Source organism: Heliangelus exortis, chromosome 8, assembly GCF_036169615.1.
Source record: "Heliangelus exortis chromosome 8, bHelExo1.hap1, whole genome shotgun sequence".
Taxonomy (NCBI): domain Eukaryota; kingdom Metazoa; phylum Chordata; class Aves; order Apodiformes; family Trochilidae; genus Heliangelus; species Heliangelus exortis.
In genome coordinates, this window is record NC_092429.1 from 401,441 (window position 1) to 419,004 (window position 17,564).

General features: G+C 45.4%; 1 long non-coding RNA gene across 1 annotated transcript; it reads left to right on the plus strand.

The window, feature by feature from the left end:
- The first annotated feature begins 937 nt into the window (after positions 1 to 937).
- Positions 938 to 17,402, plus strand: LOC139798787 (uncharacterized). The gene is made up of 4 exons (XR_011726972.1): positions 938 to 2,099; positions 8,161 to 8,322; positions 9,531 to 9,782; positions 16,772 to 17,402. It is a non-coding gene; the product is annotated as an uncharacterized lncRNA (long non-coding RNA).
- Positions 17,403 to 17,564: the final 162 nt, after the last annotated feature.

The following is a 17,564-nucleotide window of genomic DNA, read 5'->3' on the forward strand; positions in this document are numbered from 1 at the left end:
CAAATGCACCAGCAGAAAGTGGAGATGTTTTTTTAACATCACAGAATCCCAGAACACTTTGTGTTGGAAGGGACCTTAAAGGTCATCCAGTTACACCCCCTGTCATGGGCAGGGACAGCCCCCCCAGCCCAGGGTGCTCCAGGTCCCATCCAACCTGACCTTCAACACTGCCAGGGATGGGGCAGACACATCCAGAGACAGAGGAGTCAAGTATTTTGACACACCAGCATTAACTCCTCTGCAGATTGCTCATAGTTTATTTGCACAGACTGTTCCATGTCCAGAGTCCTTCTCAGTGGCTAAGAATGATCATTAAGGGAAGCTGGAAATCAAATGGACAGTCATGTTGTGCTTCAGATGATTATGCCAGCATTTCAGAGCTGTGATGACAGCATGGAACAAGGCAGAGCACACTTCTTTGAAAGGAATTATGTAGGAAAGCATGAAGCCTTTTCTGCAGCTGTTCTGATAACAGAGTGCAGAGAAAGAACAAACAGCCATGAGAAGATGTTCAGCCTGAGTGAACTTTCTGTTTGTGCCTCCTTCTCCTCTGCCGTGGCTGCTGCCAGAGCAGTGGCACCTGCTGGAGAAGAGGCTGCAGCCCCTGGTGCTGCCAAAGCCACCATCCCTGACACTCCAGGGGCTCATGGCTGGGTGCTGAAGAGCTGTTTGATCCCCTGTATCAGAACTTCCATGCAGCAGTGTCTGGTGGGTGTGTCTGCTGTGTAAGTGATATAAAAACACTTCTTGATTTATCCTGAAATGGCTCTGACAACACTGAAAATCCGGATTGTGCCGACTGCTTTTAATTTCCTTCTCTTTCCCATCCAGAGTGTTGTGGACTTTCCAGGTAACTCCAGTGTCTAATTTGCCAGTTCTTTGTTTCACTACCAAATCTCTATGAGACTTACAAAAAAAAAAAAAGAGCTTTTCCATCAGCTTTTCTGGCAAGGTTTTTCTGGCTCTCCTTCTAACATCCATGTTTGAGCAGCTTGTCTGTGCATTTTTATTTAACTGCTGGGGAAGCTGGTTTGTGACAAAAGTATGATTAATGATTGCTTTTGCATGTTTCTTATAACTGAGCTGCTCTGTCACTGAGTAAATACACAAATAAATGGGCTGGGTGTAAAAGAACATGTTTTTCACCCCAAATGACATCCTTAGCTGTAAATTTTAACAGATGTCATGAAACCAAAGATACTATAATCTGTTACAAAAAGCCTTTGAAGCTCTATTTTAATTAACTTGCAAAGCCATCAGGACTCTTGGAGAGAAAATGATATGTGTAATGTATCTGAAGAACTGCTTGAATGTGATCCTGAGACTGTGACGGGCAGGGCTGGAGGATGAGAGCAGAGAAGCAGAGAGGTAAGAGCAGCCACAACTGGAGCAATGTGTGGCTGATGTTCAGCAAAACAGCCCTGGTGTGGAAAGCAACTGTGAAAAAACTGCTGCCTCTCCCTTAAACAACTCTTCCTATCCCAGCAGCAAAAGGGGGGAGTGCTTTCTCCTAGAAACCTCAGGAAGATGGGGGTGCAGTGGCTCTGTCTCTGGAGAGCTGGTGTTGGCTGTGGATGGAGCTCCTGCTCACTGGAGGGCACAGTGGGTTTCTGGCTGGAGGTAACCATCTGCTGCCCTCCCATCCCCTGTGCCCCAAGGGGATCCCCATGCCAGAGCAGATGGGCATCCTCCAGGACCCTGTCCCTGGGGCACCACCATGATCCTGCTGTGTAACCATGGAGGTGATGGCACTGGATGTTCTCAGTAGGTTTGAAACAAATGCAGCCAGTTAGAAAATTTAATTGTCTGCTTACATTTCTTGGGTTTTTGTTGCTGTCTCCCAAGAACCAAGCAAAGAGTACATTTATCTGAACCTCTAAGTTATTGCTGTAATGACCAAGGATTAAAGCTGGGGATCACCTGCAACACTAACCCTTTTTGATAAAAAAGTATCTCCTATACATTAAGGTTCCTTTCTCTGTGCTTTGTTGTGTCCAACAGACATAATTTGGGTCTTGGGTAACCCACATGCCCTGTCCCAGCCCCTGGATTTGCTGCTCCATCCCCCAGCTGGTGTTTCCATCACTGCACACACCCAGGTACGTGCAGACCATTTTTTTTCACCCACTCATTTCCCAGTTAATTTGATTCTGAAATAATTGTGCTCAAGCATTAAAATTGGGTGATTCAAATTATTTTTAAAGAGTACACGACTGCTCAGGGGCTTATATGGAAGAAATAATGGAATAAATAAATGAATGACTGCTGGATTTGAGTGTTAAATGCAAAAAAAAAAAACAAAAAAAAAAACCCAAAAAACCGTCCCTTCTGTCATACATGTGGGATTTGAAGTCTTATTCGAAGGTTTATCTAAAAGTTGTACATTTGGTTATGGCTGCAATACACAGGTTGGTCCCCAGTGTGACTTTTGTAGTTATTTGAGGGTTTGGGGAATGGTGAGTTGGATCCCCCAGAACTGGGTGGGCTTTCAGCATGAAGGAACCCCAGCAGCACTCACCCTTGGTGGGTGTTGGGTCGTGGGCTCTCAGGTGAAGCAGGAGCTCTGGGGGCTGGAGGGGGATTATCTCCCTGGCTCTGCAGAGGCTCAGGGCATTGCTGGAGCAGTGCCTGCATCTGCTTTTGTACCAAGATAAACATCAGGTGCACTGCTCCCAGCCTCGGAGAGAAAATTAGCAGGAGAGATTTTTCTGTAAAAACATCTTTTGATAGCTTAGTGAGAGCCAGAAGATTAATAAGGAGGAGGAGGAGGGCTTCCAGGCAGGTTTTTCTCAGTGGGTGTAAACAGGTATGGTGGCACTGAGGCAGATGGAGGGCTCTTCACTGACACCACCTGAAGGCCTGGCAAATCCCCGTTTGTCTGATGCTGTAATGAACAACAGGCACTTTCTGGGCGTGAGATGAGCACACGTACAAGCCTTAGTTTTTAATTTCCTGCCTGCCTTGCTCTGATCTGTATGGCAACCAGCCCTATTTCATTGTACTTGCTCTAAAAATTAACTTTTAACACACTCTAGTCGATCCTTCCTGCCGAACAATGGCTTTTTCTTTCAGTTAATTTATGGGGTTTTTTTAGATTTCCATCATCACTGGAATGCATCTTCATTCTGATTCCCACTGAGTGCTCACTGCTGGGACTGTGTGGAGTTTTTAATGGGTGAACCTCTAGTACCAATTTGTAACTCCCAGCACTTAAGGGAGGGCAGGGAGGTGGATCCTCTGGACTCAGCGAAAGTGCTGTGGCAAGAAATGAAGCAAAGTTGGGTTTTTTCCCCCAGGAAGGCTGAGGGAGCTGCCCCACAGGTTGCTCTGTGTTATTGCCAGCAGCTTAGCAGCAAAGTTTGATTATTTCTGACCTTTCTGTCCACATCATAGCACAACAATTGCCATCTGGGACAATTTAAGGTATTTCAAACTGTTCTCTAATAGCCAGCAAACTGTTGTAGCATCATCATTAGCTGTCTCCATGGCTGGCGTGGGGTGGAGGCAAACACTTTGGGGTAATTCTGAGCAAGAGTTCCTTCAGCATAATTTTCTTTTCCAGTAGTTTGATGCCAAATAAAAATATCCATTTATTATGGTACTGAGCAGGATAATGTATTTCTCAGGTTTTGGTTGCTGTCTTCCAAGAACACATTTATCTGAACCTGTAATTTATTGGTGTAATGACCAAGAAAGAATTAGAGACTGAGGATCACCAGCAACACTAAGCCTTTTTGATCAAAAAATATCTCCCATTCATTAAGGTTCCTTGCTCTGTGCTTTGCTGTCTCCAACAGACATAATTTGGGTCTCAGTTGACCTGCAGCTTAGGTCAAAAGGAACAGCAGGAAAATTCAAAGAGTTCGACTGGCAAGAAATGATTGTGAGTTTCTTACAGAGAGGATAAAAGAGAGCAGGAACTACAGCTGTGGAGTCAGACTGGGGAGGCTTGAAGGGACTTTGGAAGATGTGGACCTCACATGTTCAAAGTGTGATGGGTCACCAGGGAAGACACCACTTCAGTCCTGCAGCTCTCATGGGGAGCAGCTCCAGTGCCCATCCCTCCTATCTTTAGGGCAGCCCAGCTCTCCACCCTGCTCAAACCTCTCCTGGCAAAACCATTCCTTTCCTGAACTCCACTGTGTGAGTTTGCAATGCTGTTCTGGTCCTGAGCAGCTGTGAGGTGCTGGTTCTGGTCTTGGTGAGGCTGGGAGAACAGAGACCTCACCTCACACCCAGGTCCCTGCAGCCCCAAGCTGAGTCAACACAAGGATGAAATTTTATACCAGGAAAATTCAGAAAATTTGAAGTTTTATAAATGATCTTTCCAACAAATTTCACTTTTAATGTTTTCTTCCCACTGTTAGGAAACACTCTGTGTACAGACAACGATGTTTTCTAAATGGCTGCATTTTCTTCATAGCCTTTAGGTGAAATACTTGGGAAAATGTTCCTGTAGCCTCCAAGGCAAATAATGGGAAGCCTCTCCCTCCTGTTCCGAGACAGCTCTCAAAAACCTCCCAGGTTTTAGCACTGGATTTATCTCAACAATGCAGGGTCATGTAAAAGCCTCCTGAGCTGTTCCTACTTACCAGGAACATTTCAAATGCAGCTTCAGAGTGCACAGAGTAAACACATCCAGCTTGGCAGGCAGCTTGAGGAAAACCTGCTTAGTGCAATCACTGGGTCAAGCCAAATAAATTTCTACCTTCTTCATAGAAAATTACTAGTGAGTGCCAGCTGAAGAGATTTTAACTTCCTTGACATGGAAGATTTAGTTACATCAAACAATAATGAACTGCCGAAAGATGTAATTTTTGTTATAAAAAGAGTGCAGCAACTGCACATTCAAAGACAAAATAATTCTTACTGTTTGCTGTGCTGTAATATTTAAATACTTATGACATTAAATACTAGCAAGACTTATCTCTCGAGGCAGCTGATGGCTCGGAAGCTCGGTCCCCACTTTGTCTGTCAGATCCTGGAGTTTCAGAGGAAAAAACTGGTCAGGAAATCTTGTTCTTGGGTCATGCTTTTCACTGCATACCCCATCAGTAAGTGGCAGTAAGTGGAGCTCTGGTGAGGAGAAGGTCGCTGCAGGGCATGTGGAAATGAAAGGACTATTTTGTGTCTCATTTAGATACTTCTCTTTATTTATTGGTGTGTGTTATCCAGTGGCCGGGGTAATGGGCCTCTGGGGAAAGTATTGTTTAAGTAAAATAGCTGTGGTTTGGGGGGAATAACAAATCGGAAGTTCTGAGGAACAACAGCCATGTTCTCAGGCATCTGAAATGTATCAGCTACTGAGGGCAAAGCAATCTTTTCTAATTCCAAAATCCCAGTTTGTGAGGATGCTAAATCATCCTCGGGCTTAACACAATAGTCCCTTGGCAACTGCAGGTGCTTATCTTGAAAGATTCATTCTTGCGACAGATTGAATTCTCAGAAAAGAGGCCAAACGCAAAGATGGTAGAAATCAAAGTCAAAATCCAAAAGGCTTTTAAGGCTTGATTTGGTTAAGCATCCAAATGTTTGGGTATTTATTTGAAACTTATTCAAGCTGCTTAAATCTAGAAAACTGGTAACAGGACCCATCCTCCTGCTCTGTGATGGGAAGTCTTGGCACACATTATTACAAATTGCATTGACCTTTTTTTCTGCCAAATTCTATTGCATTTTCATTTCTAATTTACTGTCCAGCCCAGCTGCAGGGTCTCCAGCTTTTGCTACCTTTCTAGGTTCCCATTTCCTCCCCAAGATGTGCTTTTTCCCCTTGCATAATAGATTGCATTGTTCCTCAGTTAAGCCTTATCTTATTACACAAAAGTTTAGGGACTGATCTATGAGATCAGACTGAAAATCCATCCATGTTGTTACCCTTTCTTCTATGATTTACCAGGCTCAGATGCTTCAGAAGGCACAGAAAAAACCCCACAAAATCAAACCATTATGGAAACCTTTGCCCACAGGAAAAATCCACAGTTGATTTCTCTGCAAATGTAGAGGAGTTTCTCTCCCTTTCTGTAACTCCCTGCTGGCAGAAGGGTTTTGCCTCAGGACCTGAATACAATTCTATATTTTTCAGAATTCTGTTAAATGCTCACTCTCAATACTATCCATTGGCAATTAAGTTCCAGAGGTTTATTCTGGAGGGTTCTTGGTTGTTTTTGCCTATGTTTGTGTTTCCTCTGGTGATACTGGTATAATTTCTCTTTTTTTGCTGATTTGGTCCTTTTCCAAATAGTGTCACTTGTGGCTGTCATTCATACACTAAATGTAACTCCTGAGTGGCAAGGAAGATGCTGTGTCAAAAGAATTACAATACACAACCTCCCTCTAATTTCTGAAGTATATTTGTATAAAATACATCTATTGTAAAGGTTGGAATTACTGACCTACCCTTTTCTGGCAGCTCTTTTCCATTGCCATCTTTTGGTAAGTAGCTGGCTTGCAAAAGGAAAAAGTTCTGCAGGGAAAAAAAAAATCCCTGCCTGTTTGTCTCTCACTTTTCCTATTACCTGTGAGTAGTCCTGATGACATTTTTATAATTCACTCTTCCTGAGGATTGCAGCATCTTTCTGCAAATGACAGCTGGCATTCCCTTCCATGTAGTTTTTTTTGTGGTGTTCAGGGCTTGCCAGCTGTGCTGGACCCTTGCACCTCTTCCTGGCAGAGTTTCTCCTCCCTCCCTCAGCTTCCTTGCTCTGTATTGGATGCTTTTGATCCCTTCTTGGTTTAATTAATCTGATCTCTGCAGTATCATCCACGCTAACTGAAATAATTCCTGACAATGTTTTGCTGATCCCTGTGAGTGCTGAATGGGAGTGGAGATGTGGGGCAGCATCTGGCAGTATTTCTGAGCTGTGATGGCTCTTCAGTCCTTTTTGTCTTTTAATCAGTTGTCTATTTGCTCAGAGATCAGGCCATTTTTATGTGTTTCCTCATTGATAAAACTGTGCTTTTTAATGCTCTGAAAAATCCTGTTGTGTTCCCACAGGCTTCTGCAGGAGCAGACTTCACAGGCAGAGCCACAGGGCATGGCCACAGTGAAGTGCACTCAAGTGGTGCACAGGCTGGTTTTGAAATACTAAAATTTGTTGTTTATTTTCAAATGATTGCAGAAAGAACAATGTTTGGAAATAAGCACATGGTGAGATTAATGCTCTCAGTGATGGCAGTGGTGTGGGTTCAGGCCCTCGGGGCTTATACCAGGAGTAAGTTTGTACCAGGAATGTTTCTTTTCTTATAAACTGCCCATGGGTTGAGAGTCGTGATGATAATCCTGCCTTCCAAGGATGCACTGAAGTGTTTTGGATCCCAGTGCCTAGTATTTATGGGAGGTTTTTATAGTACAGGCTCAGCAGTTTGCACAGTTTAGTGAATTCGTTTAGAGTAATTAGTGTAACACCAGGCTGGATTTGCAAGTCTGTTCAAGCAGTTCTCCTTCAAGTATATCAAACTTTAAAAACATTTACAATACAAACATGGGTTGTGTTTGGATTCTTTTGTGTGCACATCCTGCTCTGCTGGAATCATGGTGAGTAAATCAATGCTGGGCTGACCCAGGTCTTGGGCTTGTGGGCAAGGATATCAACTGCCTTTTTTTTTTTTTTTTTTTTAATCTCCAGAAGCAATTTTTTCCCTTGTTCACCTAAAATAGTGAGAAGAAAACAGATTAAACTCTTCTACCCCCTACCTGTGTTTTTAGAGAAGCAGCATGGTGGTTTGACTGGTAGCTCTGAGTCAGTGTTGGTCCCTTGTACTGTCCAGGTGACTTCTACTCCTGAATTTCCACATCTTTCTGGCTGTCATCAGAAACTGGGCTGTTTGTGTTCATTGGTTACATTAGTTTTTACAGATAAGGTACATCAGGGTGGCTGAGCTGTCTCCTTGTCTCGAGTGTAGCCCACTCAGGTGGACATCTCCTGCTCCAGGAGCAGCCCAGGTGTCACAGTCACTGTTCCTGGTGACAGTGGCATTTGAGTGATGCCCCAGGTAGCTCTGTTGTGCTCTGCTGCAGATCACTGAACTCTGCCCACTCCTCCCCTGGTGGATGCCATGGAGTTGTTATACTGCTGCTTTTTATCTCTGTGTTAGTTATGAAGTCTACAAACTCAAAGTTCTTTTGAAATTAACATCTTCTTGTTTTCCTTTCACCAGGAGAACCAGACAAGGAAAAAAAAGAAAAGCTGTAAAGGGATGGCTTTGATTGCCACCATGAGCTCTGGACATGTGGCAAGGTGCTGCCCTCCTGCCCAGGCCAGAGGTGGAGGAACAGAGCTCGTGCCAGTGCTGGAGGACTGAGTGACCAGTATGGTGTGGGTGAGTCCAGGCCTGGGGGTACTGGTCCTGGGCACAACAACAGAGTAGCTGGGATGAGACTTGATTAATGAATAATGCATTAGGATGCATCCCAATTAGCGTCAATCAGCTCACAGGAATGGAAACAGGGCCAGTAGATAAGATTGACTTTTTTTTTTAATGAGATGACAAATGTGGTAGATGAGGAGAGTCCTGATACAGCAGCCATCTGCAGGGCATTGCTAGGACACCACTGGGACATCCGGGGGGGACAGGGATGCTGCTGTGCAGGTGGGAGGCAGGGAGGGGACAGTGGAAACCTCATCTGAGCTGCAGCAGTGTTGGGGGGGAGAGAGACCATGTGGGAGAAGGACCACTCAGAGGGACCAAGTGGGGAAAGGCACCACTCAGGGACATGCAAGGCCACAGGTGGCAGAGAGATGGGTGCCTGGAGAAGGCTCTGGGCACCCAGAGGCACACAGGAGTCATCCTGCTGAACTCAAGGTTTGACCTCAGCCTGTGAGGGCGACCAGAGGGAGCAGAGGTTTGAGAACACAAAGCTTTTCAACATAGTGGACAGGGATATGAGGAGATCTAAACCTGGAAGCTGAGGTAAACATGTTTTACAGATGGTGATGGGGGTTAATTTGCTAGCTGGAGCATCCCACCAGAGATGGTGGCCAACTCCTCATGGCCAAAATGTCTTGCTGGAGGTGGGTTTAGAGTTTTCTGGAGGGGTGCTCTAGTTGGTAAGGAAATAATTCTGGAAAGTTTGATGTCCAAGGCACAGTGGGCACTCCCAACAGCCCTTCCTGGCTGAGCACCCACAACAACTCTCCCCAGTTCCTTTTCCTAGAAGCAGGACCCCAGAAGCAGCCCCTCACCCTGCCGTGGAGCAGAACAGTGCCCAGCTGATGGCTGTGGCATGTGGGTAGAGCCACTAATCCACACATCAGCTGAAGTGGATTTGATTTTGAGAAGTCTTATGGACCCCAATAAAGATCAGTAATCATTAAAATTAACCACATGCTGATTTAATCAACATATAGCTTTGTTAATTACCGGCTCTTCCTTCATGTCCATCTGTTTTAAAGATTTTAGTGAACGTGCAGCAGATGTTCATGTAAATATAATAAGCTGGTTGCCATGTAAATATAAAATTTTCAGGAGTGTTTGTGTAACAGACTGCTGATTTATTTGTGCTGTTCTCACTGCTGTGTCTTTAGCAGGTTAAACACTGACCTGGCAACCCTGGTAAATCCCCAGCAGAGACAGCTCCTGCTCTCCCTCTGCATGTCCCCCTGTGTCCTGCCCTGCTGACCATGGCCCAGCCTCGTTGGAACAACAGGACCAGTCCAGCCACAGACCCTGGGACTCCCTCCCAGGCTTCAGGAATGATTTCCATACTCACAGTAAATGCCATAGAACCAACAACAGCAGCAAAAAAGGGAATTTAAAGATGAGAGAGAATCGTCAGCAATGTGAGTGGAAATTCATCCAAACCAAACTCATTGCATTATTTCTATAAAGTGTTGTTTTTACAGTTTCCAGTGACCTTGGCATATCACTTGCTGGTTTTCTGTTGGTGGGACACTAGCAGTGTGCCCTTCTTGGCTGTGCACACCAAACGGTAGAAGAGCTTCTATTTCCCACCACAGTTGAGTCTTACTACATCAAATCCTTAGATTTCAGATGACAGTGGAAATTAATAGCAGGAATAAAATCCTATAATTGAAACTGAAATGAAAGTAAATCTTACAGATGGGGTATGAGCTTGAACTTCAGTCTGAGTGCCTAAGTAATCACTGCGCATTTTTTAATTCTTTGACTCTTCCCCATAAACGTTTTGACGTGCTCAGAAATTTATCTTCATTATTAAGACTGCTAGATCATCACATACTGATGAGTCCAAAGTCAGGATTTTTACTTACCATTTACTCAGAAATAAATTTCCATCTGGAAACCTGCTTGATGGGTTTATTTCTGTTATTAGTCACCAGAGGCCACCCTTTGCTTTACACCGTGGAGCAGCCAGGGCTGCCCGGTGCCTGGTGGGGCCAGGACCATCCTGACTCTGTGGGCACTGGGGGAACAGTCCTAGATCCCACCCACCTGGGTTACTGCCCTTCATTTTTATTACTGCTGTGAGCAGGCTGTTTGGTAAAAATACAGCACTGCTAGAGTGGATATTCTCTGAGTATTGTGCCTGCCTACAAGCCTGGTAACTGTCCTTTTAAAAAGATATTTATAGTTTTAGATCATATTGATATTTTAGTTAATATATTCAAGGCCTTCCCTTTGGCACCTGTTTCTCTTCAACCCTGATCTTTTAGATACTGCATTTCTCTTGTGCTCCCAATTAAAAGATGGGCTCAAACGTGCAGGAAGTGAGAGGCTGTGGAATGGAGGAGGACACCCCTGATGTTAAGCCTGTGTCCCACCATGGTGTTATGTGGGTTGGAAGGGGTCTCATCAGGGATGTGAGGAGGTGTTCCTGGTGTGCCCACCCCTGATGGCACAGCCACTGGGCTCTCAGGTGGGCTTTGGTTACTGGGGGCTGGGACCAGCCCCTGCCCTGGTGCCTCCAGCCCTACAAACTTGATTTTCTGGGATCACACTAAGCCTCTTGCCTTTGGAGAAGAATTACAGTAATTGTGGCACATAATGGGGGAAAAATCCCTTAGTACTTCCTTCTTTTTTTTCATATTTCTATAATATCCTTTAATTTCCTCTAAGCTTCTTAAGTGCCTGTGGAACTGGAGAGCTCAGATCCTTTCTACACTGTTTTATTGTTGAGGTGTGCAGTACCTGGGGCTCCCCTGCCAGCCTTGGTGGTCTCTTTCTGAGCCACAGTGCCAGTGGCAGGGCTGGACTCTTGGGTCTGGCAAGGGTGATTTCTGAAATGAGCTGCTGACAGTGAGAAAAGTCACCAGATACCTTTCTGTTCTGATTTCCCCTAACTGCTGTGATGTTCCCATACAAATCCCCACCCACACCTGGTCCCAGCAGTCCCATAGCCCCTGTTGCTTGCCACAAGCATCAGCTCTTGGTCTTCACCACCTCCCTTGCACTGGTGTTTACTGCCAGTTTTAAATTTAATAACACCTTACACTTGGTCCAGCTAAAGCACTGATTTTAATAATATATAATGCTTTTAAATCTGAATGGCAGGAAACAGGTTAAATGTCTCTCTATTGGCTTGGATTTGCTGGGCAAAATGTCTGTTATGGTCACCCAGTCTGACCCTTGGCACAGAGATGCTTTAAAACCAAACCTGCAAATTGTTTCCTTTCTGCACAACGTGAAGATGGGTTTGTGTGCTAGGGCTGAGTCCTCTGCCACCAGCTGAAGTCACCTCCTGAACACTGCAGAATAAAACAAATTGCTGATCTTCTCAAGTCTTTCCTGCAAGGAGGCTTCCAGATACAAAGTGTTCTTGTGGGTCCTCTCTGCACTGCTTCTAATGTTTCAGCACAATTTTGATGTACAGATGACAGCACAAGGCTCAGAATTTCACTGCAGATCTCAGGGTGGAGGTGGATAGAGTTTTTCAATCTGTATTTTTTCTGCTTTAAAAGAACAAAAAGTTAAAAACAAATTAGTGTGTGCTCTGTCAAATTGTTTATCAAGTGTGCTGTTCACAGATCAGGACAATTCCAGAACTCCTCTTCAGATGATTCTTTTTTCCAAGCATGTTTTCTTTAGGTATTCTTCAAGTTTATATTATAGAAAGTGTATCCCCTATTATTTTTTCCCTTGGTGGCAATAGTGAGCACCTTGTGTCCAAGTCATCCTTAAACGTTTTTAAGGTTATTTTTCAATTCAGCCAGCTACTTTCTGTCTTCTGAAACTCAGTTTTCAAGAACTTTATTTTTTATCTTTGTTTCCCCTGATTTAGGAGACAATGACAAGCCTTTATGTCTAAACCATATGTGTTTTTATAAAATGGATATCAGGCAGGGATAAGTTAAGAACCAATTTACCACAAAATTGCAGATTAGGTTTTTGAAGCCTGTCAAGCCAAGGAACAATGAATAATGGGATTAAGGAATCTCAGACTGCACTTGAGTAGCTATTTGGTATTTGCGTTTGTTAGTGCTGCAAATCAGTAATAATTTTCTGAAGAACCAAATTTACCAGGTTCAGTGACCATGAATATCTCAGTGAGCTGCCATTTGGGATGTAATCATCCTAAAAAGTACAGGGCAGACCCTCTGCAGTGGTCCCTCCCAGGCAGGGGGTGTTCCCAGCAGCCCAGCCCCTGCTCCCCTCCTCTCCCTGTGGTTCATGGTGTTATAGCCAGGGCTGGGTGACTGAGGACCACCAGGGATTGTGCTTCCCAGAACACTGCCCCTCAGCAGAGGCAGGAGAGGATTCCTCCTGGTGAAACCTGCTGCCAGGAGTGTCCTGGGCCCTCCAGGGGGGAGCATTGTTTGGTGCTCAGGAGCCAGCTCAGGGGGGACACGGGGGGACCAACACGGCTGCTGCTGTCACCAACACATCTGCTGCTGGCTGAGGGGGTCAGAAACTCAACCACATGGGCTGGGTAAGAAAACAAACTGAAAATAAACACCTCTCCTTTTGAGGACACCTCTCTCCTGTTGAAACGAAAGAGGCATTTTGATGCCCTTTGCTTTTCCTGCCAGGTCTGCTGAGGCACTTTGCTTTGTGGAATGCTTGGACTCAACAAGCATGCTCCAGGCTCTCCTTTGCTCTAGAAAATAAATAAGAGCAGGACATTTTCTTTTTTTCTGACTAATTGCATACCAAATTGCTTTATGATTGCACCAGAGAAAAGCCATTCCATTATTTTTTATTTTTTATGAGTGAAAGATCTTCATCCCTAGTTGCTTCTCAGGAAGGCATTTTCATAACAAGAGTCTATTAAGAGATGCTTACAGACTTCCAGGCCATCTGAGAGGTTACAAGGAAAAAAAAAAAAAAGATAGAGAGTGGTGTGACATTGTGCCCATTGCAGCTAAAGTGCCCGTTGCTATAGCAAATGAAGGAGCATAACTAACCTCTAACACTGCCTGCTTTGGAAAGCTGTGTGGCTTGTTATGGCTCTTTTGTTCCTGGGCATTCATTTTCTCCATTTCTGCTGCATTTTGCTAAACTGCTCCCAAATTATGGTAATTCATAGTATAGAAATGGTGATAGATGTTTGGTATGATCTATAAAACCTTAAAGCAATGATGAGTAAATTCCCTTCAGCGTCCTCACTAGCACATCACTGTGTTACTGCAATAGTGGAGCAATTTCAGTGTTTAACTTTATTTTTTAAATTAAAGAGGGATCGAAGCTAGAGGAGAGGAAGCAAAGCATGGGTTACCCAAGCTGGGAGCTGTCATGTTCCTGGTTTAGGGTAACATCTCTTGAGGTTTCTGCTTCCTCCAACCTTTAATTGGCTGCCCCTCGGTGCCATCAGGAGCCACCACCCCCTTTCCTAGGGCAGTGTTTTTGGATGGTCTTCCTTGCAGCTTGCTGAAACAAGAGCTCACTCAGCTTTGCAGGAGCACTGCCCTTGAGGGGAAATGCCAGAGAAAACAGACCCAGGTTTCAAGTACAAATATAAATACAAGCAAATACACGGGTTTCAGAAGTAATTGCTATTTACTCCAGCTAGGGCAGGAAATAAAGCTGGTGGGAACACTAAAGAGCAGATTCTGCTTCCTGCTCTGGGGAGCAGCAGCCTGCAGGGAGGAAGGACCAGCTGGGGTTAATGGTCACTGCTTGAATCAAAACTGCAGACACCAGGAGGCAGGGATAAACCCCAGCTCCAGGTCACAGCACAGAGAGTTCCTGTCACCCAGACTAACCTGATAGACAGAAATAAGCCAGGGAAGGTGTATGGAAGTGTCTGTTTGGGTTCAAGTGAGATAATAACTTACACAACTACTGTTAAATTAAAAGGGAAGAAGCTTTGTTAGGGATGGGACTGATGTCCCTGCCAGCCCAGCCTCAGCTGCTGCAGCCCCTGGCAGGACACTGCTTTGGAGTCCCAGAAACCCAACAGGAATTGTGTTTTCCCAGAGAGTCTGATAACCAGGAGGGATCCCTGCCCTCTCCAGGGGCATCCCTGTCCCTCAGTGCTGTGGCCCTGTTCCCAGCATCCATCCCCAGCACCACACAGCAGCCCTGCTGGTGCCATGGGAATCTCTCCTGGATGGGACAAGACCTCCTCAGCCTGGGGTTGGGTTGAAGTTGGAAAGTCTGGGTTCAGCAAACAGCTGTAGAGCTCTTGCACTAACACAGCTGAGCTGAGGTTGAAGCAGTGTTAAACCCTGACATTTTTACAGAGTAAAATAAATCAAAAATTACTCACTATTTCACTCCGGCTCAAGCATCACCTGCCCTGCTCCCAGAGCCTCAGAAACAGCAGTCACCCTGCATGAGGGAGGCTCTCACAAGTTAGGCAATTGGGAAATAAATCTAAAAGTCAAACTAACCAGCAAAATATTGAATTTGTTTGAAAAGGAGCAGACTGCAGTGATCTGTTTCTCCAGGAGGAGGTTGATGGTAGCTGACAGAGCGGTGCTGTGCAGCCCCCTGCCCCTCTCCCCTGCCCCCCAAAAAGGGACACCTGCCCTGGCTTCTCCCCTCACTCTCCCCCACACCAGGGCTTCCTTTTCAGCTGTTCTGAAAGAGCCACTCTGGCTGGAGCATGTCCTGGTCCATTACAGAAATAAGGATGTGCATGGAAGAAGGGTTGTGGGCTTTGGAATCCCAAAAGAACTGGAGTTAAAGTCTGTGATGTGTTAGATTTGTCTTTCTTCCTCACTTCCTTAGGTTGTGGCAGACGCATACAAGAAATCAGAGAAATGTGCAGCATCCCTCAGTGTGCCTATATTTTAATAAGGGTCTGAGCACCATTAAATCCAAATCCCCCCCAAATCTTGAGCTTCAGTGGAGTCTGCAGCCGGATGCTTTTTGAAATTATAAATCTAGAAAGTACAGCTGGAGAGGGAGCATTTGAAATCTGAAAATATTGTGCCTGCGGGACTAATTATGCTTTTGCAAACTTTACCAAAACATGTCTGTTTGTTTAAAGTTAGCAGCAGCAGAATGCAGGGTAGTGAATGGCAACTGCTGTGATCAGGCACACAAATATCTGTGTTCTGGGGAAAGTGACAATTAAGGGCTTGGAACGGGTTTTGGTGGCTGTGATCCCACTAAAGCACAGAAGATGCTGAAGAGCTGTTCCCTGATTCCATGGGACAGGTGTTCTGCAGGTGGGCTGGGGAAATGCTGGGTCCTCTCCCAGCAGATACACACCTGATGGTGAAGTGCTTGAATTATTCAAAATGAGGAGTCAAGGCACAGAGGTATGAGGAAAGTTTCATGGTTCAGCACAGCAGTCCCTTATGAGGACACCTAAATTTGGAACTAATTTTCTAGCCTGATAAAGATAAACTGTAAAAAGGCTTTTTCTGCCTCCTTGTCAGTGTATCTAATCTTAGCAGGTGGAATCAGGCTGCAGTCAGGTGTCTGGTTCCTACTTCAATATGAATAATCAGGGTTCATTGTCTCTCTTGTCACTTCCTTTCCTGGGGCTGAGATTTCTCTCTTCCCTTCTGGCTCCCACCTTGTCATGTTTCCATGACTGGGATTTTTTCCATGTATCAGTGCAGCTGTGCAGATCCCCAGCTCCTGCACAATTCCTTTCTGCTGCTGATCAGCCTTGACTTGTGCAGGGGGAACCAACTATTTGTTAGCTTTTGGTGCAGGTCTGTTGAACAGCCAAAGCTGGGCACTGCACTCCCTGCTCTGGTGCTGAGCAGCTGCAGTAATTTACAGCAGAAGTCAGAGGCATCTCCAAGTTCAAAGCGTGTCTCCTGCGAGGAGGATGTGACAAAGTTTAAGTAGAAAGCTGATCCCCCCAGCAGGAATTCAGAGATGCATCTTGATAGCTGTAAGGCCTTGTAGGACGCAGGTTTTAGCCTTGTGCTTTCAAATTGGTATTCCAATGCTGAATCTAGGCCAGCTGCACTTAAAGTTCTTTTTTTTTTTTTATTTTATGCTGTCTCACTTCTTTAATTATTGAGCTCCACTCAACAATGGTTTGACTCTTTTTGATGTGCTGCAGCTGTCCACGGGCTCCACAAGCAGGATGGTGTTTGAAAACCAGGCTAAGGAAAAGGCTGGTGGGAAAGGAGGGGTAAACAACCAGTGCTCTCCTGTAGGCAGGAGGAGGATGATGCACAGCTGGATGGAGGGGATTCTGAGAGCTGGGGTGCTGGGCTCAGCCTGAGCATGCAGTGGAGGCAGATCACAAAACCATGACCTGATGTGGACAGAGCCTTGTCCTGCCAGAGGCAGAGCTCCATCCACAGCCCACTGCTGCTCAGGGGTGGGAAAGCCCCTTTGTTGCACTGGGCCTTGGACTGGGTCCTCAGAAAGCAGTTTGGGTAGTGAGGTGAGAAATTTGGGATGACCAGTGTATCAATAACAGGAACTCTTTCCACTTAAGTTCACAGGAAAATTCCCAGTCCAAGAGCTGAGCAGCCAACCTCCCAGCCCTTGCCAAGGCAGGTGCAGATGCTGAAGGTACAATTGCAAATGGGGGTTTTAAATGCCAAGCTCTACTGTGTGAGTTTTGTACATTTATTCTGGTTTTAGTTGCTGTCCTAAGGTGATGCTCTGACTGTACCAACACCTGCTAGACCCAAACTTTAATGTGCTTCAGATGGGAAGAGGAGAGCAGGCACTTTTTCCTCCACTGACCCAGCCTGAAAGGCCCTGGTCTCCATATGACCCAAAGTCCTTTCTTCTCTTCCATGTTTATTGCATTTGCAGTCAGTGTTGCCACGAAAGCCCAAAGACAGGGAGTCAGTTCTGCCCGTGGCTCTGCTCAGTGCTCTGGGAGGGTCCATGTCCAGGCTTTGGAAAATAAGCAGGAAATTGGTTTGGGATTCATCCCACCAACTGACCAGAGACCAACCCCCTCACTCCCTCTGTCCTCAGAAACATTTTCAAGAGGGTTAATTACACTTCAATTATTTTTCTGTTTCCTCCTGTTCAGTACAAGGATGCTCAGAAGGGACAACATGAGTGCACTTAAAGGATAATTTCTTTCTTGAAAGAAAACAAAGGAATGGTTCAGGTCATTCCTTCAATCGTTCCCTATCTGAAGAAGATAGGGACACCCCATCCCCTGAGGGCTGCACCCTGTGGTGGGAGCTGGAGTGTCTGGGGCTCTGGAACCACACATCCCCAGCACCCTGCCCTTCTCTGCACTTCACTGCTTCTCTTTCTGCAGTTAT